This window comes from Papaver somniferum, chromosome 3 (assembly GCF_003573695.1).
Source record: "Papaver somniferum cultivar HN1 chromosome 3, ASM357369v1, whole genome shotgun sequence".
NCBI classification, from domain to species: Eukaryota; Viridiplantae; Streptophyta; class Magnoliopsida; order Ranunculales; family Papaveraceae; genus Papaver; species Papaver somniferum.
This window is the reverse complement of record NC_039360.1, coordinates 193321127-193348834: the sequence shown is the minus strand read 5'-3', so window position 1 is coordinate 193348834 and position 27708 is coordinate 193321127.

The following is a 27708-nucleotide window of genomic DNA, read 5'->3' as shown; positions in this document are numbered from 1 at the left end:
GAGATAAGGGTTTGAGTTGGTTTGAATTTGGCAGCTGGTTTGATGAGTTCTCGAGTTCAGCAGAGACATGTGATTCTTGAGTGGGGGTTAGTTGTTGGTGAAGAATTAAAGCATTGGTGTTGAAATTGAAGATGGGTTATGTTCATTTAAAGGTTTAGAAAGAGTTGCTGGTAAATATTTAGAGCTTTGAGAATATTATAAGGGTTTTTGAGTCTGATGCCATAAGTTGTGGTTGTGCTTCATTGGCAGGGTTGAGTTAGATTGCAGAGAATGGCTCGACAATTTGGAAGTGCAGTGCGAGATGGTTGAGCAGTGATGTGAAAGAACAAGGTGTTAGTGGAGTTTGCAGCTAGATAAACTGCAGAACTGAAGCTGTAGGTGTTGGTAATGTGTGTATGAGAATTGCAGGCATGTTGCAACTGCAATTGGCTAAGCTGCAGTTTGTTACAGGGAATAGAGATTGAAGCTGTATAGCAGTGGTTCCAGTAAAGGCTTTTGAGACTGGCGAGTTAGATGGATGTTGGTTGAATTACAGGGAGGAGTTGGCGTTGTTGATGAATTTGAAGCCAAGGTGGGTGTGCTCTGGTGGAGTTGCAGCTGCAGTGGTGATGTTAACAACAAAGAAGCAGCATTGCAGGTGATGCAGTTGCAAGTGGGTATGAACTGGTGGTGGTTGCAGCTGTGGCAGTCAGTTCAGGTTGCAGCTGAGCATTGCTGTTCTGGTAAGTGCAGAATGGGTATGAGCTGGGCAGATGAGCAGCTGAAATGGCTTTGGGGTGATGTTGGTTATGTATGCAAGACTGCAGGTGGTAGTTGTGTTATTGTTACAGGGAATCCAAGGAAGATTTCAAGGATGAACATGGAATTTAGGATGGATGGGTTGTGTAAGAATGGATATGCTTCTTAGCTGAAGTTGTATCTGAAGTTGGTAGAAAACATGGTGTTTCAGGTGGTGCTGATAATGAAAGGACTACAATGGGTGTTTGAGCAGCAAAGAAGTGGTGGTTTAATTGAGAAGAAAACTGAAGCTGGTAGTGATGCACAATCATTGTGCATCAGCAGTTCAGGCCAGTGTAATGGCCTAGACAAAGCCACTCAGCCCATCCAGTTGAGTAAGATGCTGACTCGATCTGACTTTGACCGAGTTGACCCCAGTCCGACTCTGTTGACCCGACCGATTTGACCCGGTGACCGGGGGGACTTTGCCGGTCACCTGAGCTGTTTTCCGGCCAATTTCCGGCAACGATTTTGGACATATTTTCTACATGGGTTTTTCTCACATATGGGCTTGGTGGACATCTTGCTATTGGACTTTGGGCTTTTGAAGACTTGACCTAATTTTGGAAGGGAAAAAAGATACAAAAAGAAAATTTTTCTACAACTTTTGATATGACGTTATTTTTATTCTTCTTGGAGCTGTGGAGAAAACTACTTCTAGGGTTTGCTTTGCTTTCATCTTCTTTATTTATTTTATTGATTATGATGATGATGAACTCAATTATGATGAGTAACTAAACTCAATCTTTGGTTATGGGATAAAAGTTGATTTCTCAATGCATGTTATTTGATTCTATGAATTAGTTTTGTTTCAACTTTATTGTTTATGATCATGGTTTATATTGTTATATGATTTGATTGGTTGAGTCCGGAATCAATCCGATTTGCTTTCATCTCTAGAGCTATATTAGGGTTTTCAATACGAAAAAGTTGTTTGTCCCTGATTTTAAGTAGCATAATTGTGGGTAGTGCTTGTAGTGATACATCCTACTAGTCACATATGAATCATAACCTTCGTTAAAACGAATTAGTGCTTTTATACATTTTGTTTGCATTGATTAGTCTTATTTCATAGAACTTATTGCTCTTAGGGAGTTAAACTTAATTGTGATTTTACACTTTAGGTTGCTTTCTAGGTAGATTTCACATCAGCATCTTTTAATGTTATTTGTGATAAAATCGGGAAATAAACGGAATACTCTTGTGATCAAGATATCCTAGGACTTATAATAGATGAGAGATTAAATTTCAATTCTAATCATTGATGAAAATACATGTTTGTGAATGATACTATCCCATGACCAATATCTTCTCCTTATTGATTATTCAATTATTTTATTGCTTTTAATTTACTTTCATTGCTTTGTTTATTTAGATAAAACAAAACCCCCCTTTGGTTACTAAGAAACTGAAAATTGATAACAACAAAAGCCTCTCCGTGGGAACGAACTCTTTCTTATCACATACTATATTTATTTCTATTTGAGTGAGGAAGTGAATTATTTTTGACGCATACGACTGCGATCAAATTTTGGCGCCGCTGCCGGGGAGGCATATGTCTTGTTATTAAGTTTTTAGTTTCTTATCATCATTTCTGCTTTCATATTTGCTTTTTGTTTTCTTGTCTTATTTCTCACTTGTTTTCGAGAATTGTTTTCAGGTACCTAATCCCTGGCTTCTAAAGATTGGAACTATCCAAGGTGCGGGATAGCTACTCGAAGAGGCACAATACTCCAACCAAGTCAAGACACGCGAGAGAACAGGAGCTAGAAGTGGAAGAAGAGTTACAACTAGGATAAGAACAAGAGGTTTCATTTGTAGAAGAACCACTAGTTGAACAAGAAGAAGAAGAAGCAATGGGTGATGCAAATCGTACACTCAAGGACTTGGCTTATCATAGGCTTGATGCACAACGGTGGTGTATTGAGACAAACTCAACCTTCGAGATCAAGCCGGGGTTGATTAGAGAGTTACCGAAGTTTCATGGCATGGCGAATGAAGATCCAAACAAGCATCTCATGGATTTCCACAACGTTATCATGGATATGCTTCCACCGGAGACTAATGCGGATGGAGCAATGTTGAAAGCTTTTCCATTCTCTTTGGCGGACAATGCTAAGGAATGGTTGTATTATTTACCATCCGGAAGTGTCACTACATGGAACGGGTTGAAGAAACTCTTTCTAGACAGGTATTTTCCTGCGTCAAAGGCTACTCAAATTCGCGAAGACATTTGTGGGATAAAGCAACACATAGGAGAATCTTTGTATGAATGTTGGGAGCGATACAAGATATTGTTGGCAAGATGTCCACACCACCAATTTAGTGACGTGATGATAACACAATACTTCTACGAAGGTCTCCAATCAAGTAATAGATATCTTCTTGATGCAGCGGGTGGTGGAGCTCTAGTGAACAAGACGGTGGCCCAAGCTACCGAGTTGATTGAAAGCATGGATGCAAACTCGCAACAATTCTACACAAGAGGTGAACCAATGGTTAGGCGAGTGCATGAAGTTACGGATTCATCATCACACCGTGATCAAAGGATGGATAACATGGAGCAAATGATGCAAAAGATGGATGCGGTTATTTTACCTTCATATGGTGAAGAGTTGGATCAAGCTAGTGCGGTCTTTCCAAATCAACAAAGACGGTATGATCCCTACTCCAACACTTACAATCCGGGATGGAGAGATCACCCCAACTTTATCTATGCAAACAAGAAAGGCGCGGTTCAACAACCTACATTCAACCGTTCGGGTGGATTTCAACCACAACAACAACAATTCCAGCCGCAACAACAACAATTTCAGCAATCACAACAATTGATGCAAAATCAAGGTTCCGATATCGATGCAAAGCTTCAAACTTTTATGCAAGGCATTTCTACCATGTTTAAGGAAAGTCAACAAGAAACTAAGAGTGCTATCAAGGAGTTGCAGACACAAATGGGCTCCATGAAAATTGATATTAACAAGTTGAAGGCACAAAATAGTGGGAAACTCCCTTCTCAACCTATCAACCCAAAAGAGGGTGTCAATGCTATTACGTTGATAAGTGGTACACAACTTGTGCAACCCGAAATTACTGATTCGGGCAAGGTGGAAACACCAAAGGAGCCGGTTTTGGAGGAAAAAAGGGATGAAATTCCCCAAACACCCGATGTACCTATTCCTAACTCTAAAACTCCGGTTTCTACTTATGTTCATCCTTTACCTTTTCCTCGCAGATTTGCAAGTTCCAAGAAGGCGGAACTAGAAAAGGAGATTTTAGACGTTTTAAAGAAGATTCATGTGAACATACCACTCATTGATGCGATCAAGCAAGTTCCCAAGTATTCGAAAGTGTTGAAGGACTTGTGTACCAATAAGCGAAGGCTCAAAGATAATGAAGTGCTAAGTGTGGGGGATAATTCTTCGAAAATCTTACAACACAAACTCCCACTGAAATGTAAGGATCCCGGTAGCTTTGACATTCCAGTCACAATTGGTAGCACCACATTTAACAAAGCTATGTTGGATTTAGGTGCATCCGTTAATGTTATGCATGCATCTATGTACAATTCACTTGAGTTAGGTCCTCTTAAAAAGGCTGGAATTGTATTGCAATTAGCCCATCGTTCTAATGTCTACCCAATGGGTATTGTTGAGGATGTTCTTGTGCAGGTTAATCAATTAATATTTCCAGCTGACTTTTGTGTGTTAGAGATGAATGAAGGCTCACCGGACTCGTCTCTTCCATTGCTACTTGGGCGTCCCTTCATGAAAACGGCGAAAACCATTATTGATGTGGACAAGGGAACGCTAACTATGGAGTTTGATGGAGAAACAATACGTTTCAACATTTTCGAGATGATGAGATATCCTAGCGATGTCCACTCTTGTTTCTCCATTGATGTTATGGATACATTGGCACAACAAGTATTTGAATTGAATGGTGATGATGCTTTGGAAACCATTTTGACTACATCCATGGATAATGGTGTAGAGTGTGGTAATGAAGTCAAGGAAGCCCTTGGTGATCTTAATTCACTACAAGGATTCCCGGAAACTCATAATATCTCTTTTATTTCTTTACCATGCAGTGATGAAAAGATTGTACCTTTAATTGTTAAATCTCCAAAGTTAGAATCGAAACCTCTTCCCGATCACCTAAAGTAATTGTACTTGGGTGATAAGGAAGATTTACCTGTGATTGTTTCTAAAAAGCTTAGTGAATTACAGGAGAAAAAACTTCTAAGGGTGCTAAGGAAGTAAAAGACGGCCATAGGATGGACAATTGCGATATCAAGGGTATAAGCCCTGCCGTGTATGCAAAATCCGTTTGGAGGACGATGCAAAGCCTACAAGGGAAGCGCAACGTCGTTTGAACCCTCCCATGATGGAAGTTGTGAAAAAGGAGATACTAAAGCTTTTGGACGTGGGTGTTATCTACCCCATATCCGATAGCAAGTGGGTGAGCCCGGTACAAGTAGTACCAAAGAAATCAGGTGTGACGGTGGTGGAGAATGATAAGAACGAACTTGTCCCAACTCGTGTGCAAACCGGTTGGAGGGTTTGTATTGATTACAGGAAATTGAATGCCACCACTAGGAAGGATCATTTTCCATTGCCTTTTATTGATCAAATGCTTGAACGTTTAGCTGGACACTCTTATTATTGCTTCCTTGATGGCTATTCAGGTTACAATCAGATTATGATAGCGCCGGAGGATCAAGAGAAAACCACTTTCACTTGTCCTTTCGGTACTTTTGCTTATAGAAGGATGCCTTTTGGCTTGTGCAATGCTCCAGCTACCTTTCAAAGGTGTATGGTAAGTATCTTCTCAGAATATGTTGAAAACATAATCGAAGTGTTTATGGATGACTTTAGTGTCTTTGGTGATTCATTTGACCTTTGCTTGCACAACTTGTCATTAATCCTTGAACGATGTGTTAAAAAATCTTGTGCTAAATTGGGAGAAGTGCCATTTCATGGTAACTCATGGCATAGTTTTAGGCCATATAATATCTTCTAAAGGCTTGGAAGTCGATAAATCTAAAATAGACCTTATTCGTCTTTAACCCCTCCCACTACGGTGAGGGAGATACGCTCTTTTCTTGGTCATGCAGGTTTTTATCGTAGATTTATCAAGGATTTTTCCAAGATAGCATCACCACTTTGCAACTTATTGCAAAAAGATGTGGTTTTTAACTTTGATGAAAAGTGTATGGCGGCATTCAATCGTTTGAAAGAACTTTTGATTTCAGCCCCTATCATTAAACCACCGGATTGGAGCAAGCCTTTTGAGCTCATGTGTGATGCAAGTGACTATGCGGTTGGTGCGGTGCTTGGGCAACGTGTGGGGAAGATACCTCATGCTATTTATTATGCTTCTAGAACGTTAAATGAGGCCCAACAAAACTACACAACCACTGAAAAAGAGTTGTTAGCTATTGTTTTTGCTTTGGAAAAGTTTCGCTCTTATCTAATTGGTACAAAAGTTGTTGTCTTTTCTGATCATGCAGCACTTAGGTACTTGCTATGAAAAAGCGAAACCGAGGCTCATACGATGGATTTACTTTGCAAGAGTTGATATTGAAATCAAAGACAAGAAAGGAATTGAGAACACCGTTGCGGATCATTTGAGCCGTCTTGCTGTGGACAAGGAAGCTATCCCATTGCGTGAAAGTTTCCCGGATGAGCAACTATTCTCAATTGCCTTTGGAACCATGGTATGCTGACATTGTGAACTACTTGGTGTCTAAAAAATCCCAAAGAACTTGTGTCGTGCTGAGAGGGACAAACTTAAGAGGTTAGGGAACCAATACATATGGGATGATCCATACTTATGGAAACAAGGTAGTGACCAAGTATTACGAAGGTGCGTTCCCGAATCGATTTAATTCTATCTTGTCTTTTTGTCATCCTATGCTTGCGGAGGACATTTTGGGAGTAAGAGAACCGCTACAAGGTACTTGAAAGCGGTTTCTATTGGCCAACCTTGTTTAAAGATGCATATATATTTTGTACAACTTGTGATAGGTGCCAAAGAACAGGCAATCTAGGTGCCCGAAATCAAATGCCACAAACTTTTATTCAATTTATTGAAGTTTTCGATGTATGGGGTATTGATTTTATGGGTCCTTTTGTCAACTCTCATGGGAATTTTTATATCTTACTTGTTGTTGATTATGTCTCAAATGGGTGGAAGCTAAGGCCACCCCGACTAATGATTCTAAAGTGGTTTCAGATTTTGTGCAAGCTAATATCTTTGCAAGGTTTGGAATTCCAAGAGCCATAATTAGCGATGGGGGTTCTCACTTCAAAAACAGGATTTACAAAGCTTGTTGAAGAAGTACAATGTGTCGCACAAGATTGCAACACCTTATCATCCCCAAACAAATGGACAAGCCGAGGTTTCTAACCGGGAGGTGAAATCCATTCTAGAGAAGACGGTGAACCCAACAAGGAAAGATTGGAGCATGCGACTTAATGATGCTTTGTGGGCTTATAGAACCGCATACAAGACACCTATCGGATGTCTCCCTTTAGGCTTGTGTATGGTAAACCTTGTCATTTACCCGTTGAAATTGAGCATAAGGCGTTTTGGGCTATTAAGCAATGCAATATGGAGATGGATGGGGCTGGAAAGCAAAGGAAGTTACAACTCCAAGAGCTAGAGGAGCTTCGCAATGATGCATTTGAAAGCTCACGCATTTATAAGGAAAAACGAAGCTTTCATGATAATATGATTTCTAGGAAACAATTTTGCATTGGGCAGAAAGTGCTTTTGTTTAATTCTCGCTTGCATTTATTTCCGGGTAAATTAAGGTCACGTTGGATTGGACCTTTTATTGTTACTAATGTGTTTTCTCATGGTGCAGTGGAAATTCGTAGCATAGCTACAGGCAAGGAACTTAAAGTTAATGGGCACCGGTTGAAACCATATTATGAGAATTTCACTTCCGAAGTGGTGGAAGGAGCTAACTTTGTGGATGCACTCCCTCTGGAGGAGGCATAGAAAGCAAGGAGATAGTCGGGCTGACGACTTTAAACCAAGCGCTAAATGGGAGGCAACCCATAGGATGAGTATTTCTTGTTTTGTTTTTTTCTTGTTTTGTTTTTAGTTTTCTTGTCTTGTTTTTTTTTATTTTTATTTTTTCTGATTTCTCTCTTATCATATAGGATTTCCTACCTTGACTTTCTTTGGACGATTCAATTTACATTGAGGACAATGTAAAGTTTAAGTGTGGGGGAGTGGTTGCATTTGCATTGTAAATTTTTCATGAAATTTTCAACTTTTTTGTAAAATAGTGAATAAGAAAACTCCAACTTGTGGTTAGTTTAGAGTTACATAGTATACATGTCGCTAAGATTACATCGAGATTCTAGTAAGAGTGACTGAACTTAGAGATGACAGAAAACATGATCGGGTTTCTTACTTGTATGAGAGTTAAAGTTGGATTTAACCATCCCAGTGGAAAATGAGGTGCAGACTGAATTCGGTATTAGATTTGTGATCCCTTATAGTGGAGACTACCCATGTAGTGGTTGCATTTGCATTGTAAATTTTCCATGAAATTTTCAACTTTTTTGTAAAATAGTGAATAAGAAAACTCCAACTTGTGGTTAGTTTAGAGTCACATAATATACATGTCGCTAAGATTACATCGAGATTCTCATAAGAGTGACCGAACTTAGAGATGACAGAAAACATGATTGGGTTTCTTACTTGTATGAGAGTTAAAGTTGGATTTAACCATCCCTGTGGCAAATGAGGTGCAGTCTGAATTCGGTATTAGATTTAGATCCCTTATAGTGGAGACTACCCATGTTACATCATGAGAGGCACCGACCTTCAATTCTTTGTACCTGTCTAAATTTGTGCTTTTAGAGTGTGTGTCACCGTACGTAAACTCTGGGTAGAATGGTGAGCTACCCAACCTCCCACCAATAGAAGCACTATTTTGATCTCTTGAGTGCTATTTTATCAATCATGAACGGTGACATCGAATTTCTAACTTACATATCACTTGTAATCTTGTTCGCAGTTAGCGCCATCCACTTTATCTCTCTACACAAACAGGTCCATAGAAACATCATCATCATCATCATAATCAATAAAATAAATAAAGAAGATGAAAGCAAAGCAAACCTTAGAAGTAGTTTTCTCCAAAGCTCCAAGAAGAATAAAAAAAACGTCATATCAAAAGTTGTAGAAAACTTTTCTTTTTGTAGCTTTTCTCCCTTCCAAATTAGGTCAAGTCTTCAAAATCCCAAAGTCCAATAGCAAGATGTCCACCAAGCCCATATGTGAGAAAAACCCATGTAGAAAATATGTCCAAAATCGTCGTCAAAAATTGGCCGGAAAAGTCGCCGGAAAACAGCTCTGGTGAACGGCAAAGTCCGCTCGGTCACCGGCCAACGGGTCAAATCGGTCTGGTCAACTGAGTCGGACTGGGGTCAACTCGGTCAAAGTCAGACCGAGTCAGCATCTTACTCTGCTGGATGGGCTGAGTGGCTTTGTCTAGGCCATTGCACTGGCCTGAACTGCTGATGCACAATGATTTTGCATCACTGCCAGCTTCAGTTTTCTTCTCAGTTCAACCACCACTTCTTTGCTGCTCAAACACCTATTGTAGTCCTTTCATTATCAGCACCACCTGAAACACCATGTTTTCTACCAACTTCAGATACAACTTCAGCTAAGCAGCATATCCATTCTTACACAACCCATCCATCCTAAATTTCATGTTCATCCTTGCAATCTTCCTTGGATTCCCTATAATAATAACACAACTACTACCTGCAGTCTTTCATACATAACCAGCATCACCCCAAAGCCATTTCAGCTGCTCATCTGCCCAGCTCATACCCATTCTGCACTTACCAGAACAACAATGCTCAGCTGCAACCTAAACTGACTGCCACAGCTGCAACCACCACCAGTTCATACCCACTTGCAACTGCATCACCTGCAATGCTGCTTCTTTGTTGTTAACATCACCACTACAGCTGCAACTCCACCAGAGCACACCCACCTTGGCTTCAGATTCATCAACAACACCAAATCCTCCCTGTAATTCAACCAACATCCATCTAACTCGCCAGTCTCAAAATCCTTTACCGGAACCACTGTTATACAACTTCAATCTCTATTCCCTGTAACAAACTGCAGCTTAGCCAATTGCAGTTGCAACGTGCCTGCAATTCTCATACACACATTACCAACACCTACAACTTCAGTTCTGCAGTTTATCTAGCTGCAAACTCCACTAACACCTTGTTCTTTCACATTACTGCTCAACCATATCGCACTAAGCTTCCAAATTGTCGAGCCATTCTCTGCAATCTAACTCAAGCCTGCCAATGAAGCACAACCACAGCTTATGGCATCAGACTCAAAAACCCTTGTAATCTTCTCAAACCTCTAAATCTTTAGCAACAAATCTTTCTGAACCTTTAAATGAACATAAACCATCTTCAATTTCAACACCAATGCTTTAATTCTTCACCAACAACTAACCCCCACTCAAGAATCACCAGCAGCAGCTCCTCTCCATGTCTCTTTTGAACTCGAGAACTCATCAAACCAGCTACCAAATTCAAACCAACTCAAACCATTATCTCTTCTATGTTCTTTGGATTCAACATCAAACCCATTAATTCTTTGACAGCGTCACCAACACAGCTCTCGATCCATTCTACTTCAGAAATTCTACAGAATCACCACGAGACCTAACCATCATCAACACTTTAAAACTCAATTTAACTCCAGCCCCATCTTAGCAACATTATCACCGTTCTGCTTATCTTCGTCTCTCAATTTCAGATATTCTTCTCTATCTCTCGGACAAAACAACAGCAGCAGTGCCTCTCAATTTCAGATTCAAAAAGAAATGAATGAGAGAATTTCGATTCTAGGGTTGGAAAAGCTGGGTTGGATAATTACGCCCCAGGGCTGGGTAAGAACCAAAACTGTTATCGACACCCTGCAGATTAATACAGGCCACCAAAATGGCAGCCCTTATTTATGAAACATGAAAAAGGTTTCCCCTTAACCCTGACTGGGCTCCAGATAGTGTTCGCCCATGAAAGGACAATTTTTTCTTTCTTTCGCTCATAACCTTAGCTTGGTCCAGCTGCCACTCGCATGTGAATTGACTGTTCTTCCCTTATGCTCCAAAAGAGTGCTTTCTTCCTTCTTTTTCTTCCAATGACTCCATTGCACCTAAAAAAACTCAAACTCACACATAAGATACATAATTCTCAAGAAAAATAGCAAAGTAGGCATAAACTATAGATATAAAATTAGGTGTTTTAAAACACCTATCAAATTCCCCCACACTTAGACTTTGCTAGTCCTCGAGCAAATCAAACAAAACTTATTCTAAAGGATACATACAACTCCCGTGAGGGTTTACTAGAAATATACCCACAAAACCTACTTTTTCCAACTTACTAGTTCTCCGTAATGATAGCATCCAACGCGCTAAGAAGACATAGAGATTCTGCACACTAGTCATAAGAAGTTAGACACATAAATGAACACAATCTCATCCTTAAAAGTTGAAAGAGAAATAACCATCCCTTCTCGAAAGAAATTCGGGTTCGGAGTGATCAAAAGCCTCGACTCTTCCTCACAAGAAAGGGTTTCATGAAGTTGCTCTCAATAATAAATAACTCTTTATGGGTCACACATGTGTCGAGGTAGGAATGAAAAGAGAATCTTGCGACACGTTGAATAGTAGAAAGGCAAAAACCCTCCGAATTGTTTTGAAAACCCACATATTTTAATCATTTTGAAAACCCTTTTTCCGACGATCTCTAAGAAAGGAAATCAACCACTTAACGAAGGTGGGAATATGCTTACTTAACTCGTTATCCGTTCGACGTGAATCTAGCACCACTCTCACAGCATCCATAGAAACGTCTTCAGTCTTCAATCGGTGTCTTCATCTTCGTCTTCGGTCTTCAAATCTTGATGATAACTCTTGAACTTCGTAGAATCTTGACAATGATGATTCTTTCCTCTAATTCCTTGTTGCTTGAAACTTCATTACGGATATTTCTTCTTCCATTGGCTTTATTGAATAAATACAAAACCAAAAACGAACTAAACAAACAAAAATATGATGCAATGAATTTTTTTTTTTTAATAATAATAAAATAAATACAAAATAAAAATAAACAAAATATGAAAACTAATGATGAACCTAATAAAAATTTTCTCTTGTATTTTTTTTTTTTTTTGGCAAGGGACCTAGCATAATAATGACCATGTCCAAGTTTTTTTTTTTTTAACAAGAGAAAATGATACAAATACAAAATTAAGATAAAAATAAAAACGCAAGTACAAAGGCCATGGTGTAAGTACTTTACCGCTCGATTCTCCACAACTCGTATGTCTCGATATCATAAACTTCTTGAATTCCCATCTTGATAATATTTGATCTTGTACAATGGTCTTCAACTTGTAAAAATTCTGCTCCTTGTCTTGTTGCTATACTTAAATCTGAAATATGCTCATTTTTGTACTGTTGCTTGTAAACCTTAAACGTCTTCAACTTTCCTTCGAATTTGTGATGCTTCTCTTGTTGATGATGATGGTGTTTATATGGACCTGTTGGTGTAGAGAGATAAAGTGGATGGTGCTAACTACGAACAAGATTACAAGTGATATGTAAGTTAGCAATTCGATGTCACGATTCATGATTGATAAAATAGCACTCAAGAGATCAAAATAGTGCTTCTATTGGTGGGAGGTTGGGTACCTCACCATTCTACCCGGAGTTTACGTACGGTGACACACACTCTAAAAGCACAAATTTAGATAGGTACAAAGAAGTGAAGGTCGGTGCCTCTCATGATGTAACATGGGTAGTCTCCACTATAGGGGATCACAAATCTAATACCGAATTTAGTCTGCACCTCATTTGCCACTGGGATGGTTAAATCAAACTTTAACTCTCATACAAGTAAGAAACCCGATCATGTTTTTTGTCATCTCTAAGTTCAGTCACTCTTATGAGAATCTCGATGTAATCTTAGCGACATGTATACTTGGTGTCTAAACAAATCCCAAAGAACTTGTGTCGTGTTGAGAGGGACAAACTTAAGAGGTTAGGGAACCAATACAGATTAGACATGTGGAATAGGAGCTACTTAAGTTTCTTTATCTTTTTTGTATTCCATATATATTGATAGTTTTGTCACTAAAATTGACAAAGGGGGAGATTGTTAGAGCATTGCTCGGTCGAACTCGCATGCGTTGCTATCTCAAGCATGTTTTTCAATGATAGTTATCAAAACTATAAGTCTTGATTTCTAGTCTACTATAGCTAAGTCTCGGACTAGGATAGAAGTGTACTTGAGCTCAAGGACTTCATGGAGATTCATCATACAAGTAGAAGAACTACTCAAGGAACTGGTGGAACTTCTCGACAAAAAGGTATGTGAAGACTTGAACTTATCTGTCACTCAAAAGTCTATCTACTCTATCTCCTGCTTCTTGAGACAAAAAGTCGTATGCTATATATAGACTTAGATTATACACATTTGGTATTTCGAGCCGAGTATACCTCGCCTATCTATATATCGAAATATGTGTTGGTAAGCTTTTCGCTTCGACCAAGTTTATCTTTACCTAGTGACGAAAGTCATGATATGTTTCAATCACTTTGAAAATTTCTTTGACGAGAAATGGTGTAACAACTATATGACGTCCTCTGAGAATTTTTCAATGATTGGAATGAGAGTTTAGATTACATAACCAATGATGGACATAAGCATTGTTGTGGAAACACATTTATGTATAAGTCCTATTCCTTGAACCAAAGTTTTTGAACTTTGTTGATCAAGAGAAGCGGAAGAATGGCAAGTGCCAAGTCCGCGAACTGCTGAAGTTCTCAAACCCGAGAATTTCTGCTGGAGTTGACAAACTACTTGCGTGAGCTAAGTCCGCGAACCCAGTCTGCGAACCGGCGAAGTTCTCATCCCGAGAATTTCTGCTGGAGTTTGTAAACTCTGTCCGGTGTCTTAAGTCCGCGAACTTGAGAAGGTTATACATCTGAAGATGATTTCTGAACTTAAACTTAAAAATACTAAGGAATGCAGTTTGCAAACCGTGGCTGTAAAAGTTCATGAACCGATTCAAGTGAATCAAATCATCTTTGCTTCAATTGTGTCTTGTGTAGTTACATAAGATTTCCTTGCAATTGAACAACTCTCTAACTAGTTCATTTGAGTCATTTGAACTAGTTATGGTGAAGAAGAACATGGTTGATATGTAATGCTCATATGGCTAACCTTTTGGTTAACTATTGTTGAACCAACAATGTACACGTTTGGGTACGGTTAACAAACCTAGAAGCGTGCATTTCATGTGTGTATAACAAGCTAAGTTTTTGATCTAACGGTTGAGAAATATTAGCTTGAATCTAAATCAAGTTTTCATCTAACAGTGAATATTGATTGATTTGTTACCAAGGCAAAACCCTGATTTGAAAGACTATATAAAGAAGACTTCTAGTATTGTGCAAAGCTAATCCCCACACCTCACGTGTGATACTAGTTTGCGTACTAGAGTCGGTTCTTCTTTAAACTTTGGTTTTCTTCTTCTAAAGCTAGGTTAACGACTTAAAGACTTCATTGGGATTGTGAAGCCTGACCGATACTACCTTTATCGTAGTTGTGTGATCTGATCTTGCATCTTCTATCGTACGAGTACAATCAGATTGATAGGATTGAGATTTGATATCTCCGATAGGCAAGATATAAAAAGTAATCACAAACATTTTCGTCTCATTGTTTGTGATTCCGAAACATCTTGTTTCGCTACCATACGATTAAGATTGTTGTGAGGTGATTGATTAATCTAGGCTGTTCTTCGGGAATATAAGACCGTATTATCAATTGGTTCTTGTTCACCTTGATTATTATCAAAAGACGGAACAAAAACTTTAGGGTTTTTCTGCGGGAGACAGATTGATCCTTTGATAGACTTGTCTGTGTGAGACAGATTTGTTTATTGTCAAATCCTGCGATTTTGGGTCGTAGCAACTCTTAGTTGTGGGTGAGATCAGCTAAGGGAATCAAGTGCGAAGTATCATGCTGGGATCAGAGGCGTAGGGAGTACAACTGTACCTTGGATCAGTGGGAGACTGATTGGGCTTCAACTAAAGTCCAGTCCAAAGTTAGCTTGGACTAGGCTAGTGTCTGTAGCGGCTTAATACAGTGTGTGTTCAATCTGGACTAGGTCCCGGGGTTTTTCTGCATTTGCGGTTTCCTCTTTAATAAAATTTCTGCTGTCTGTGTTATTTCAATTTCCGCATTATTTATCTTCATAATTGAAATAATACAGGTTGTGCGTTAGATCATCAATTAGTATAATCCAACCTGTGGTTGTTGATTAACATTGATTGATCCTTGGACATTGGTCTTTGGTACCGTCCAAGTTATTCCTTGTGTTTGATTAAAGACTCGCTGATTTCTATTAGCTTGGGTAAATCAAAACAAGAGAGAGATATTAACTCCTTGAGATACTTTTACCTAGATTGAGTCTGACTGTCTAGTTGATTCTCTAGAAAGTGTTTCGGAGTTAGTCCATACAGATTGCTAAGCGAAATATTGGGTGGTTTTGTTAGACCCCCGCTTTTTCATATAGTCTTTCAAATCAGGGTTTGCAATCAATGTTAGCTTGGTAACAAAGCATTCAATATTCACCGTTAGATGAAAACCTGATTAGATTCAAGCTAATATTTCTCAACCGTTGGATCGAAAACTTACCTTGTTACACACAAATGAAATGTCCAATTTTGGGTTTATGTAACCGTTCCCAAACATTAAAATTTGTTGGTTCAACAGTAGTTAACCAAATGGTTAGCTATATGATCACTTTCATATCCATCATATTCTTCTTCACCATAACTAGTTCAAATGACTCAAATGAACTAGTTAGAGAGTTGTTAAATTGCTTAGATCTTATGTAACTACACAAGACACAATCAAAGCAAAAACGGTTTGATTCACTCGAATCGGTTCATGAACTTTATAGCCACGGTTTGCAAAAGGATTCCTTAGTTTATATAAACATGAGTTCAAGAACAACCGATTTTAGATATAACCTGCTCAAGTTCGCGGACTGGGTTCGCGGACTTAAGCTCACGAAAGGAGTTCACAAACTCCAGCAGAAATTCTCGGGTCGAGAACTTCCGCCAGTTCGCGGACTGAGTTCACAGACTTGGATCACGCCACATTCCGTTTCTCTTGATCAACAAAGTTCGAAAACTTCGGTTGAAGGAAAAAGGACTTATACATATATGTGTTTCCACAATAATGCTTATATCCTACCAATGGTTATGTAATCTAAACTCTCATTTCAATCATTGAAACATTCTCAGAGGACGTTATATAGCCGTTATTCACAGACCATCTTTCGTCAGAGCAATTTTCTAAGTGATTGAAACATAACATGACATTCGTCACTAGGTAAAGATGAATTTGGCAAAAGCAAAAGCTTACCAACACATATTCCGAGAAATAGATAGGCAAGTTACACTCATCTCGAAATAGCAAATGTGTATAATAAAAATCTATATATCAACATGACTTTTGTCTCAAGAGTAGGAGATAGAGTAGATAGACTTTTGAGTGACAGATAAGTTCAAGTCTCCACATACCTTTTAGTCGATGAAGATCCACCAGGTCCTTGAGTAGTCCTTCGTCTTGTATGATGATTTCCATGGAGTCTTGAGCTCAACTAAACTTTCTATCCTAGTCCGAGACCTTTCGCTATATAGGATAGAAATCAAGACTTATAGTTTTGATCACTAACATTGACAAACATGCTTGAGATAGTAACACATGCGAGTTCGACCGAGCAATGCTCTAACATAAACTAAAACCAACTCAAAATCCGGTAGCTAAGGTACGCATACCCGTATGCGTACCCAAGCTAGTTATTTCTCAAATCGGTAGTTCATGGACTTAAAAAAATAATTTATAAGGAATGCAATCTTTGCAAACCGTGGTATATTTTTCATTAATTGATTCAAATGAGTCAAACCGATTTTGTTTCAATTGTGTCTATGTATAAAGACCTAAGCAATTGAACAACTCTTGAACTAGTTCTTATGAGTCATTTGAACTAGTTATGAGAAAGATGAATACGGTTAATATGAAAGCACTCATATGGCTAACCATTGGTCAACCATTTGTGAACCAACCAATGTACACGTTTAGGTACGGTTACTCAAACCTAAATGAATACAATTCATTTGTGTGTGACAAGCTAAGTTTCGATCTAACGGTTGAAAGATATTAGCTTGTATAAATCAGGTTTTTCATCCAACGGTGATTATTGAATGCTTTGTTACCATGGTAACCTAGATTGCAAACCCTGATTCCATCCCCACACCTCCTGTGTGATACTAGTTGGTTTGCTAGAGTCGATTCTCCTCTAATCGTAGGTTTCTTCTCCAGACCCCATCGATTAACGACTTAAAGACTTCATTGGGATTGTGAAGCCAAACGAAACTACTTCTCTTGTAGTTGAGTGATCTGATCTCGCCATTTTCTATCGTACGAGTTCAAATGAATAATTGACTTGAGATTAAATCACAAACATCTTTGTCTCATCGTTTGTGATTCCGCAATATCTAGTTTCGCTACCATACAATATAGACTATTGTGAGGTGATTGATAATACTAGGCCGTTCTTCGGGAATATAAGTCCGGTTTATCAATTAGTTCTTGTTCACCTTGATTTTTATCAAAAGACAGAACAAAACTTTTAGGTTTATATGTGGGATACAGATTTATCTATCCTTGTAGACTTTTCTGTGTGATACAGATTTGTTTACTAAATTCTTCGACTTTGGGTCGTAGCAACTCTTGGTTGTGGGTGAGATCGGCTAAGGGAATAAAGTGTGTAGTATCCTGCTAGGATCAGAGACGTAAGGAGAGCAATTGTACCTTGAATCAGTGTGAGATTGATTAGGGTTCAACTACAGTCCAGACCGAAGTTAGTTTGTAGTAGGCTAGTGTCTGTAGCGGCTTAATACAGTGTGGTGTTCAATCTGGACTAGGTCCCGGGGTTTTTCTGCATTTGCGGTTTCCTCGTTAACAAAATTTCTGGTGTCTGTGTTATTTCTATTCCGCATTATATTTTGTTATATAATTGAAATATCACAGGTTGTGCGTTTGTATCGACCAATTGTAAAATCCAACCTTTGGTTGTTGATTGGAAATTGATTGATCCTTGGATATTGGTCTTTGGTACTATCCAAGTTTATTATCCTTGTATTTCATAAAGACTCGCAAATTTCTATTTGCTTGACTTATATCAAATCAAGAGAGAGATATTAACTCCTCGATATACTTTTCTCTAGATTGAGTCTGACTGTATAGTTGATTCTCTAGAAAGTATATCGGAGTTAGGAAATACAGATTGTTAATCGAAATATTGGGTGTGGTTGTTATACCCCCGCTTTTTCACTCTCCCTATGGGATTCCTCCGTGGATGTAGGCAACACTTGTCGAACCACGTTAATTCTTGTCTCCTTTTACTTTTCTTCAATTCTTTTTCTAACCCTAATTTTGCAGCATCAACATCAAATCAATTGTCTTTAGTGCCTATAAGTAATCTTGGGTACAAACATTGGCGCCGACTAAGGGGACTACAAGTAAACGATCGTGTTCCCCCATAGAGAGAAATTGTTTTCGAAGCGTTTTTGAAAATTAGGGTTTCAAAAACGTTGTGAAGAAAAAGTTGCAGAAACCTTGTTAATAAAAAGTCTCAAAAACGTGGTGAGAAAAAAGTTGCAGAAAGTTTCAAAAAGGTTGCAGAAAGTTCAGAACTTTTCCGAAATCGTTGTGATAAAAAGCTGCAGAAGATCTGTTACCAAACGTTGCGAACAAAAGTTGCAGAAAGTTCAGAACTTTTGCAGAAACGTCGTGTTCAGTAGTTGCAGAAGATCTGTTCCTGAAAATTAGGGATGAACAAAGGTTGAAGGAACCGTTATGAAGGTTGAAGAAACTGTTGCCAAAGGGTTGAAGAAACCGTTACCAAGGTTGAAGAAACCATTACGAGCTTGAAGAAACTGTTGCGAAATAGTTGAAGAAACCGTGACAAACTGTTGAAGAATGCGTTGCGAAACCTAATCTTCATCCAACCTCAAGTACAGCTCCATATGAAGCACATCTTCACTGTCAGATTCAGTGGACCTCGTCCATTCGATCTGTCCATCCTCTGATCCAGCTCTCGGTTCAGATATTACGGGTCAACCTGGTACGGTCCAACCATTGGGTGGTCCAATTCGGTTCAGACATTATGGGTCCATCCAGTTGCCATGTCAGCCTTGCCACGTCAGCACCGTACGAGTGTCACGGCATCAGTCTCTGCAAAGTCAGCAAACGTCCAAGTCATATGGTGCCACGTCAGCAAGTTCATGCCATATCAGCAAGCTTGCGCCACGTTACCACTGTGCCACATCAGTAGGGTCAAGCCACATCAGCATACAGTTAGCTTCCATGTCAGCAAATATTTCAGAGGATAGTTTACATGATGTTGCCATGTCAGCAAGATGTCCCAGTCAGCAGTGCGACGTCAGCTTTTGATCCAATCAGTAATGCCACGTATGCAACAGCGCACACGCTTCATTCAAATCTTGTTTCGCCAATAACTTCTTCGTTTTAAGTCCAAATTGAGTGATTTTTGGCTCGTTTGAATCGTCTTTTGATTCCCTACAACATGGTAGCAAAAATTTCTATATTCGAGAAACTTTTGTATGCACTTGGGACAACAACATGATCGAGTTCAAGGATCGTTGACAACAACATGATCGAATTCAAAGTTCGCTTGATTTGTTGCTTAGGGTTAAGCATCAACTTGATCAGTTGAAGACAAGCAAAGAAAGCAAAGTTGTCATGTACGCCGAAAGGGTCCGAAACCGAGGGACACGCCACACCAATACAACATTTTGAGGGAGATTCCTAAAGGAAAAATCAAGATGAACCCATAAATAATATGGCAACGGGAAATATACCATAAGCTCAGATCCATCTAGCAAGTGAGGTTCGGATATAATAGATCTAGTTCTTGCTTCACATGGAGGCGTCTTTTCTATTTTGGAATATCTCTACAGATAATAGATATTACGCGCACCGATCCTTCTGATAACTAAAAAACTGAAGTGGGAACGAGTGAGCACATCATCCCTAAAAGGGGTGCCCAATGGAAATAACATCCAACTTTTTGAGTAATCATTGACATGATTTGGAAAACAATACGTGTTTTCCCAAACATTAAATGACAGTACACTGACATGACAAACATGTATATGAAACTAACTCCTTCGATTAATTATTTCTGTGGTGACATTTACACACCGCAAACAATTATTTCTGTGGTGACATTTACACACCGTAATATTGATGACAATTACACACCTAGATAGTCTGTGGGAGACTGTACACACCCGTAATATTGGTGACAATTGCACAGTTAGATAATTTTGGTGACAATTACACACCCGGATGTGCATAAAAGTATAAATGAAGAAGCTTGTCCTATATACCACAGATGGAAATTCTTATTTCCCAATATTTCATAAAGACAAACAAAGCATTACAATTCCTTTCCAAACAATGTAAAGATTAAAAGAAGTAACAGAACTTTAGTAATTCAAAGTTAAACAACACACTCCTTTCCAAGCAATAGAAAGCTTAAAAGACTCAACATAACTATCGGAATTTAAATTAAACAATGCATGGAAAGCACAATCAGACGAAGCATGAGTTTGATAAACATAAACTTTTGTAAAAGAAAACAACAATAATCACAAAGAGCTAAATGTAGATTCCCACCTATTTTGATGACAAGCCACACCTACCTCGAGATCCACGATCCACAGGTTCATCCTTTGAATCGATCGTTGGTTATAAAGACTCACTGTTAATCATAAAAGAATTCTGTCTCATAACATAATTTCATACAGTTCTCTATTTATAAGCTAAGTGAACTATCTAATGGTTCTAAGCGCAATTATAGTTCTATACATTTTCATTATCTATCTTTAGCATAGCTAAGGTTTACTAATTGAATTGGTTGGTTCTATAGTCTATTTAATATGTCTAATGAATATCTACAACTTCGTAGAAGGAACCGAAAGCTAATTCGGACCATAAGTGGTCCAATTCATTATGATAGGTAAACTAACTCTAAACCTAAGTCCACTAATCCGTCCCACTAACTCAAGATCTGGTCCAACTGAATCAAATAACGGTCACTAACGTACAGACTAACGGTCACATGTCAACTAACAGTCAACGTCTAAGTCCAGGTCATAGTCAAGTCAAAGGTCAAGTCAATGGTCAACTCAAAGGATTAACTCGGTCAACGAGTCAAACAGGAATTGGTCTGGGTCAGATCAGTCAACACGACTGATTCAGGTAAGTCAAATACACATTTAACCCAGTCTATCGACACTAGGTCGAGTCAGCTAAACTGAAAGACCTCAGGCTAAGATTTTAGGACAAATCATAACTCAAATACAACTTCAACTCATAAACTCTTAAGCAAACTTTAGAATCAAATTACAAACACAATTACAGCTTAATTACCTGCAATTGCAGCTTTTAGTAACACATTCCACTGAACTGAATCACCACCAGATTCCCTAAACACCACTTCTCTGCAATTCTAGATGTATTCTAGATGTAACAAAGTTACAACCACAACTTCAGTTTATTACTTCAAATGTTAATTCAAATGTAACTTCATTTGCAACTATTACGTCCATCTAGCCTAATCTTAACCTCAGCTCCCTCATCATTTCATTGGCACCTGATCAGATCATCTATCATTCAAACATGGCACTATAGTTATCTGAAATTTCATCTCTAACCAACACCTTCTTGCCATTCAACCTAACTACATATTCGTCACATCTCTATCTTATTTCACTTGCACCTGCAACCACAAGTTCTATATAACCTCCACCTCTGTCAAATTAACACATTTAACTGCACAACTACCAAACTAAATCAAACCCAGTTCCATTACTAACTCCAAACCAGCCATGAACAACCTCAACTGTAACATCTTCCACGTTCTCAGTGCCAAAATCCCCATATCATTGTAACATCACTATTTCTGAATTTATCTCACCTTCTTAATTGAATTATCAAACCAATCCAATATCACCGATTGTATCCAGCATCATCTCAACTCCAGCAGAACACAACCAAACTGCAACTTCATTGCCTCAACACTGTCATCTCAAATAAACTCATTCTCCCCCAATTTCAGTTAACATCCTTCATTATCTTAGGTACAAGCTCAGGAAATTAACACAATACCCAACCCTTGTTATTCAATTCATCACCATTCCAAACCCTAATTCATTCCATATCCAATCTCAAAACCCCTAATTGCATCTATAACAGTAATTCATCCCCTTATCATATTCAACTTCTGACAATACTTCAATCAAAAACAAGAACCCTAATTTTCAAATCAACTTCGTACAGAGACTGAAATTAAACCCAAATCATCCATCTATTCTTAAATTAATAACATATCCATTACTAGTTACTCAGTTATAAAACTATAACACATAAATTCAAACGACAATCGACGAACCCTAATTACTGAGTTCTGATTTACCTTCCATGAGTTTTGAATTATCCTCTTGCATCAACACCACCATTAATAATCATCAAGGTTCTCGACTGATTCATCAACTTCTCTTGATTTCTTCATCTCTAATTTAAAACCCTAACTTCGATCGAGTATTGATTGTTGGTGATGGTGTTGAAGTTAGTTTGAGCACGGGATGAAGAAGATGGATACAGCGATTATTCTCATCATTCTTACTATTACCGTTATTGGTTTTTTGATTGGCTAGTTGGTACACTAAGTCTTAATCTTTAAATTTCTATTCGACTCTACATTCTCATAAAGATTTGTATAATTGATTTTATTTATTCCTATTGAATCCGTATACTATATCTTGTAAAACATTAGCGTTGGCAATTTAATATGATTTAAATTTGAATCTGTATAAAATTTTAATGTATCCTAATAGTCTTTAGATTTATTTATTAATATAAAATATCCTATTAATATACGAATTTATTTTGTTTCACGTCTAATGTTGTTCTAAGCATCCAAATATTATTATTACCACTTCATGTGTACTTGTTTTACTTTAGTGATTTACTGAATCATTTGCTAAACTAAAGATAATTTGGGTATAAAGTCGTTAACACGTTTAGTCTTTATTTTATGAAATATAAGATCTCACATTCTTAATCCTACCTAATACATCTTATATTAACTATCTGGTTTAAACGCAAAACATATAATTGTAATTTGTAATTAGTTTACTTTACAAAACTTAACCGTAATAAGCACTAATAATCTTCCAAAGCTATTTAATCTTAATCATTATTTGATCGCTATATATTTTTTGATGAGATTTTAATTTAAGTTATGTTGAATAATATATTAGTTTAAATTCTAACAGTTTAAGTTCGTCATATTAATTTTCCATTTCAAAATATGATTGAATCTATTCACGTAGAAGGATCCTACAAACCTTTCTAAGTGATATTATATCTATCGGTTTCCTAAAGAATTATACCAAACTTCAATGATCGGTCATCTCTGAATGCAGTTGCCCTGTCAAGGTTGGCCAAACCCAACAATGCCTTCCTACGAACAGAGAAAACAAAACCTTCATTATTCTCCAGTGCTGGATTAACAAAACGTTAACTTATTACGACTAACTAATCTCTATATTTTCATCAGAACTGGCGTAATATAAAAAAATTTACTTCGTACTATGCACACATATCAAGAGAAAAGAAACAAATAGACAAGTAATTCGTTTAGTTCTTGATAGCTTTTAGTGATTAAAATTTATCTCATACCCCAACCCAGTTCTAAGCTAATCTAGTTCACTAACTGAAACTGGCTATATCTATATTTTCTCATATAAGATATAATGGTGAGATCTGATACCAAGTCTGTAGCGCCCCCAAAGCTAGCAGCTGACTAATACAAGAGATTAACTAAACAAAGAGGCATTAAGGATCTAAATCATATATTTAATCATTCAATTAAGAAATCTGCTACAAAACTTAACCCAAAACTAACCTAACACTCTGATATTACATGAATGAAAATCTCTCAAGTGATAAGAATACAATAATGTGTTGTTTAACAAATTAACAAACAATACAAATATAAACGATAAACAAACATCTTCGATTCGCCCAAACGTTAAGCTACAAAAACGGATATCTTTACGCGCACTGATTCTTCTGATAACTGAAAAATTGAAGAGGGAACGAGTGAGCAAATCATCCCTAAAAGGGATGCCCAATGTAAATAACATCTAACTTTTGAGTAATCATTGACACGATTTGGAAAACAATACGTTCTTTCATTTTGGTTTGCATCATTTTAGTTCGTTTTTAGTTTTGTGTTCTTTCAATAAATCCAATGGAAAGAAGGAATATCTATAATGAAGTTTCAATCAACAAGGAATTAGAGGAAAGAATCATATTGTCAATATTTTACAAAGTTCAAGATTTCATCATCAAGAGTTGAAGACCGAAGACGAAGATGAAGTCAAGGATTGAAGACAGCAGGCGTTTCTATGGATGTTGTGAGAGTGGTGATAACTGCACGCCGAACTGATAACAAGGTAAGTAAGCATATTCCCACCTTCGTTAAGTGGTTGATTTCCTTTCTTAGAGATCGTCAGAAAAAAAGGGTTTTCAAAGCAATAAAAGATGTGGGTTTTCAAAATATAATTCGGAGGGTTTTTACCTTCCTACCTTTCAACGTGTCGCAGGATTCTATCTTCATTCCCTCCTGGACACATGTGTGACCCATAAAGAGTTGTTTATTATTGAGAGCAGTTTCATAAAACCCTTTCGTGTGAGGCAGAGTCGAGGCTCTCGATCACTCTCGAACCCGGATTCTTTCGATAAGGGATGGTTATTTCTCTCTCAACTTTTAAGGATGAGATTGTTTTCATTTATGTGTATAACTTCTTATGACTAGTGTGCATAATCTTTATGTCTTCTTAGCGCGTTGGATGCTATCATTTCGGAGAACTTGTAAGTTGGAAAATTAGGTTTTGTAGGTAAACCTCTTGTAAACCTTCACGAGACTATAACTCGTCCACTAGGGACACCTAGAGGTTTAAAGGCTTGTCACACGTGCTAAGTTTGACCGTATCCTCTACGAGATGGAGTTGTATGTTTTAGAATAAGTTTAATTTGATTTGCTCGAGGACTAGCAAGGTCTAAGTGTGGGGAATTTGATAGGTGTCTAAAACACCTTGATATTTATCTATTGTTTATGCTTTCTTTGCTACTTTTCGTGTGAATTATCTGTCTTATGTTTACTTTTGAGTTATCAGGTGCAATGGAGTCACATGGAGCGAAAAGGAGCAAAAAGGTCATTTTACAGGCAAATGCTATCCGAAACCCAGTCAAGGATAGGGGGCAACCAATGGAGTCCATGGATAATTACTAAAAACACCCATGGTGTTGATAGTCATTCCAGATTTATTACACAAAACCTAAAATGGGGGAATCAGTTTATCATTTGATTCTTCCCCAATTTCTTCAGCAGCAGAACCAGAGATGAAGAGTTTAGGGGTTTGATGGTGAGATCGAGAGAGTAACTCAAGAGGAGACGAAGGATTTGATTTGCTGTAAATCTGGTGAAATGATTCAATGAATTAGGGTTTTGTTGATGGAAGTTGTGAATCAAACAAGGAAGAGATTTGAAGATATTACGATCATGGGTTTGGTTGAAATTGTGGTGGTGACTGAGCAATTACAGAGAAGAATATGAGAATGAATAAGGCAGTACTGGTGGTGCTGCCAAAGATGAAATCAGTAGAGAGGTTTGAGCTCAAGGTTGGGAAGAATGGTCTTATGGCACTGAATGTTGAACTGGTGGTGATGGCTGGAGAGAATGATTCTAGTGCTGATGTTCATGGTATTTCTGGTGATGAAAGAATGGGTTAAGCCTAAATTTGGTGTTGTGGTTCTGCTGTGATGGAGTTGTGGCAGTGTGCAAGGAGGGTTGCTTGTTCTGGTGGTATTGAGAATGGTCGAATTGATGAGCTGATTGATTTGGAGTGCTGATAATGATGGTTGTGGTTACTCTGTGAAGCAGAATGGACAAGATGATGGAAAACAGAAGCTGCAGCAAGAAGGAGAACATGGTATTTGGGCAGAAATGAAAATTTGTACACATAAATGTTGGTAGTGTTGGCTGTGACCGAATTGGTGGTACCAGGCTTGGAGGTTGCAGGTTATGCTAGAAAAGGTGTTGCAGCTGCAGTTAAGTCTGAGATGATTGCAAGCAATGGAGCTGCAATTGGTTTGCAGTGGAGCAAGAAGCTGCATAATTGAAGTATTACAGGTGAATGAAGCTGATAAATGTTGCTGTTGCGTGTGGTTCTTATGATTAGAAGTAAATGAGTATGAAGGCAGAGCTGGTGCGGCAGGAAATGAAGTTCGATTTGATGTGAACCTAAGCAAGAAGTGGACTGGAAAGTGAGCCTGTTGCATATTGGTACTAGTGACAATGGAGGAGAAAGCGGGTGTCAGCAGTTGATTGTTGCTGTGGAATGATGGCTATAGTTGAGTTTCGAATGATGATGAATGTTGGGTTAGAGTCGGAATCGAGATTCAAGGGACTGAAATGAGCTGCAGGTGATGGTGCTAAGATGGAGAATGGAGAAAACTGAAATGGGTATTGAACTGCAGAAGTCATGGATGCAGATGGAGCTTGTGGTTTTTTTGGTGCTCAAATGGTTTGTGCTGAGTTGATTGCAGTCAAGATAAGCTGTAAATGAATGGCTTGAGGAAAGGGAGTGAAACTGAGGTTGTTGTAGTTAAATGTAATGGCTTGGAAGTGATTTTACTGGAGTTTGGTTGCAGCTGCAGTTGTTGGATCTGGCGGAAGTGATGAGTATATGGGTACATGACTATTTAAGTCTTTGGCAGTGCTGAAAACCGAAGCAGTTGCAGGTGTGTGCTTGTGTTGGTAATGAAGGCATGGAATGGACATGGCTTTGACGGTGAATTTTTTGAGGCCTTGTTGCTGTTGAGAATGGCAGCTGAGTTGCAAGTGTTGGTTGCAATGCAACTGGTGCTGGTGGGTTGTGTTGCAGGGATGGAGATAGAACAGAGAGGCAAGGAAACTGTGGCTGCAATTGAAGATAAGGCAAGGAAATGATGCAGAGATTGATATTGTACGAGTTACAGGCCTGGGTTTGTCTGAGTGAATGAATGGGTATGGTATGAATGTTGTTTATCAAATATGGCAGGGAAGAATATCCTGAAATGGCAGTGAATTGCCCAGAAATAGACAGAACTCTGCCTGAATCGGAGTCAGGCGAGTTAACCCGACGATTCAGGTGAGCCGACTCAAATGGACTTGTTTTGACTGGGCTTCACTTGTGGGATCAACTTCACGGCCAGACTTGGGTAAGCTGTGGCATTAGATTGGCAGGAGATTGTGTGCACGGGATTTTGACTACTTGGACACCTATAAAAGAGAAAAGTATTCTCATTCTGAATCTCATCTTCTACTTTTGTTCTAGGGTTTACAACATGATAGATTTATTTCTTCTTTGGATGAACTCCATGAACATGAACTAGATTATTATCATTGGTTAAAGGAATAAGTTGGATTTCCAAACATGGGTTGTGTTCAATAAATTAGTTTTGTCTCCATACTTTATCGTTTATGATTCATCGTTAATATTGTTATGTGAATTGAATGCTTGTTTGGTCGAGTCTAGAATCGATTGAGTTTGTTTTCATCTCTATTGCTAGATTAGAGTTTATTATACGCAAAAGTGATAAATTTCTGATTGCAAGTAGCATATTGTGAATATTGCTTGTAATG